Here is a 4,019-nt window from a genome sequence, read left to right on the forward strand (position 1 = left end):
GAGCGCGGCCACGGCGGCCCCCACCCGCCCCTCGCCGCTGAGGGGCACCCGCCTCGGCAGGGGGAAGCCGGAGAGGGCGCGGGGTGCCGGCCCAGCCCCTGCCCGCCTCCACCGCCCTTACCCCTGCCGGCCTCCCCGGCGATCAGCGTGGGCACCTCCGACTCCGCTGGAGCCGGACTGCACGGGAGGCGGCTGCAAGGTGTCCGTTGTCTGCCTGTTGTTGTTGTTTCGGTGCAGCACTCAACAATCTTACCTACCTTATTGGTTTCTAGAGCACCAAACTGGCTTATTAAAACTGGTTGGTAAGGGCCCCAGATACAGTAACCAACAGCAACTAAAAAACCGATACTATTTCAAAACACAACTTACACAAGAAAACACACCTGGTGTCAGAACCCAACAGAAAAAAAATGCGCTTCAAAAGCATATAAAAAAGACATGTCAAGAGCAGCTCGGAGAGAACCAGACCTTACATGACAAAGCTGACAAGAATGGGGAAGGAAGAGCCCTACCAACACAGCGGAAGGTACCAGCACTTCCCCTCCACCTGGAAAGGGGCCGTGTTGCGTGGCGAACCTTATCCTTTACCTCCGGAGCAGTACCTTCCCATGCTTCAGGCCTCCCAGTGCCTATGCTCAGTAATTAAGGTGCAGTCACTCACAGCTGGCTATGAACACAGGTCCTAAAATATCTGTACATAGCCATGCCTTGAACTGTGGGGCTTTAGGGTTTGGGTTTGAGTGTTGGTATTTTTTGTGCTATAACTATAGTTACCTATGCATTTTCTCACATATTAGGAAATGCACAGAAAAACTAATGGAAAAACAACAAACACCCAGTCTCTATGCTTTTTCCCTGAACAGTAACAAAGTTGTATTAGTTGCTGCCATCCTGTATTAGAATGCCATACACAAAAATGATAATCAGAGACAAACACAATCTGTCTTTGAACATATATATCAACCTAATCAGCAAGTCTTAAAGCCTTACCAGGCACTTCTCTAATACACTCCATTCTTCTTAGAACTGTATCCATTAGCAAAATACAGCAAGAGGAAAAATTGAACACAGCACTTCCCTTCTTGCCTCAAAGGTTTGATTTCTGGGAAGAAAAACTACTACAGAAAAAAAAATATCTTCATATCTTGACAGTGATCAATGCTTTCTTCTATAGGTCTGTGGAAGTCTTCATCATAGGATCCCAAAGAAAACTCTGATGCTGTTATCCAAGTTATCTCCAACAAAGATGTGCACTTCCTGTCTCCACTCCATTTGTCTCCCAGCAGAATTGTCCCCATGCAGAGCACACACACAGTAACCTACATATTTCCCTATTGGAGCTATCACAGTTAGCATTTTTCAGAAGTGGAATGGAATAGAATAGAGTAGAATAGACTGTTTCATATAGAAGGGACCTACAATGAGCATCTAGTCCAACTGCCTGACCAGTTCAGGGCTGATCAAGTCAAAGGTTGGTATTAAGGGCATTGTCACAATGCCTCTTAAACACTGACAAACTGTGGCATCAACCACTTCTCTAGGAAGCCTGTTCCAATGTTTGACCACACTCTCAGTAAAGAAATGCTTTTTAGTGTCCAGTCTAAACGTCCCCTGGTGTAGCTTCAAACCTTTCCCGTGCGTCACTGTATCCCAGGGAGAAGAGATCAGCACCTCCCTGTCTACTTCCCCTCCTCAGGAAGTTGTAGGGAGCCATGAGGTTACCCCTTATCCTCCTTTTCTCCAGACTAGACAAGTCCAAACTCTGGACCCATTTGAGGACTTCAACACCCTTAAATTGTGGCCCCCAGGACTGTACACAGTATTAAAGGTGAGGCCGCATGCTAAATACAGTGTTTATATCGATGTCTAACACCGAGTTGACTTTCTCTCTAGAGAATCACCAGATATTTTTGTAGTTTTTATCCATTAAGGACAAGAACAGCAGACAGTACACAATTCATCCACAGAAAAAATGCCACTGGCCTGGGGTCCCACAGCTCAGTGTCTGTATGGTACTCTGAGCAAGCCAGAGAAAGACTAATTTGAGAAAATATTCTTATATGTATTTACAGTTTCACACTCTTTGAACTACAGTATGCAGCAAATTCAGAGGAGTATAATTCTGTGTGGGCAGGATATTAGGCTTATTTTTATGATGCCTTTTGTCTGATGTACAATTATGTTGAGGCTGTGCCGCAGTTGGAGGTTGTGGTTCTCTTCCACAGAATAAAGCTGTCTTGTCACCGGGTCTGGTAAAGCTAAATTGTGATTAAGATCAATTTCATGGTATTGGTAATACCATTAGGTGTCCTCCTTGTTGCCAAGATCTTTGTCCAAAGCACGAATGGTTTTGGCTACTTTAGTTTGACTAATATACTAACGTATACCATTACAGCAACTACAGCTTGCCGTGCACGTGAAAACAAGCCTATATTCCACTAAAAAGTAGGAAAAAATATATAATCCTGAGAAGATAAAAGAGAAAGAGTAGATATCCGACCTCCTATCCCATGACCATTGCTAAGCTGCCTGCACCAGGAAAATGAACAAAAATATTACAGTTGTTATGACCTCATTTACCTGAGCTCTCCATCTTCCCTAAGCCACTCCAGCCTTGGAGGCAAGGCTTGCAGCAGCCATGCTATGGAGTACCCTCACCTTGCAATCAGTATTAGCAGCGCCCAGGTCCCAAATGGACGTTATCTGTCTTAGATGCTCAGTACGTTGACTATCAATATGGAAATCAGTACGAAAACATAGCAAAGGCAAACGCTGGATATAGAATATTAATGCACGACGTGTTTGCCTTTTCTGTACTTCATTAAGATACATTAGTTTGATAATGCAATGAAAAACTCAGAACATAATTGAATTAGGGAGGACCAATGTCAAAGACTTGAGTTTGGTTATGTTTTAGTAAAAACAAAGTTGTTGCTTATACGCTCAACTGTGATTAACTTTGAGGACAAGATAAGCATCTTTCCTCACTTTCTGAAAGGATGCTCATGGTCACATCCCAGCCAATGACCTGCCATGGGTGCCCATCTTCCACAGACCACGCACTGAGGATTTGCCTTAAAAGAATTTAAGTGGAATGGTTCCTAATGTCCACTTTCCAACACAGCAACGTGAAGGGCATCAGTACAGGTAATTTCCTGGGTCTTATGAAACCTGGGGCAGTTGTAAAGAAAAAACATCCAAGTACTTCTCCAGAGAAGTGGAAGTACAGATTTATGGCACACTCTTTCCTCTCTTCCTCCTGCAAGGAGGCCTGGCGTTAGAAATGGAAATGCTGGCAGGCAAACTCCCTGGCATTCAGAAACACCTGGTGTCATCTTAAAGGCTACGAGGGCTTAAAGAAAAGGTCCAGATTATTCAGATAGAAGTTTTCAGAGGAAAGGGAGAGTGACCGAAAACAGGATTGGGCTGAAAGATGGATGCCAAGCCAAACCGAGGTGAAGAGAGTCTTCAAGCCCAGGGAGAGTGACCCATGCCATGCTCACAAGAGCACAGCATTTCACTTGGGTAGGAGCCGGCCTTGGGGAACCTGCTTGGGCCTCCTGCTCCAGCACACCGGAGGCCAGCTGGCCGGCACAGCACACAGAGGAACTAACTTACAACCGACTAAAGCCCCAAAGCCAGTGGGCAACACGGACAGGAGCCCAACTCCTCACGGCAGGGCCGAGCGGGCAGCTCCTCACAGGGCCGCCACCCTCCCGCTCCCGCCGCCCACCACAACCAGGGGCCCGGCCGCTCAGACCTCAGCCGGCGCCCTCCTCACCCCGGGCCCAGGGCCGACCTCACGCCCTCCCCGTGGCGGGGAAAGGCGACGGGAGCCAGAGCTGCCCTCCCAGCGCCCTGCCCCGGCCCCACCTGCCTGGACAGAGCCCGCTCCCGTTAATTGGATCAAGGGCCCGGCGGAGGGGGCGGGGAGGCGGGAGCTGTGTCGGAGCTGCTCCGCCGCCGCGGCCACCGGAGCGCCCCGAGAGCAGGCGTCGGGCCCGCCCCGCGGGAGCTGC

General features: G+C 48.1%; 1 protein-coding gene across 5 annotated transcripts in view; it reads right to left on the bottom strand.

The window, feature by feature from the left end:
* The window catches only part of DDB2 (damage specific DNA binding protein 2), a 51,139-nt gene that overhangs the window by 14,460 nt on the left and 32,660 nt on the right, over positions 1 to 4,019 (bottom strand). The window contains exon 1 of one of the 5 annotated variants that reach the window (XM_027705306.1): positions 3,878 to 4,003. The exons of 1 other annotated variant lie outside the window; for it this stretch is intronic. The gene's annotated coding sequence lies outside the window, so the exon portion shown is untranslated. 3 more of the 5 variants (XM_027705288.1, XM_027705281.1, XM_027705272.1) reach the window with 3 other exon arrangements.

The sequence above is a fragment of the Neopelma chrysocephalum genome, unplaced genomic scaffold (genome assembly GCF_003984885.1).
Source record: "Neopelma chrysocephalum unplaced genomic scaffold, ASM398488v2 Primary Assembly neopelma1_24, whole genome shotgun sequence".
Lineage (NCBI taxonomy): Eukaryota > Metazoa > Chordata > Aves > Passeriformes > Pipridae > Neopelma > Neopelma chrysocephalum.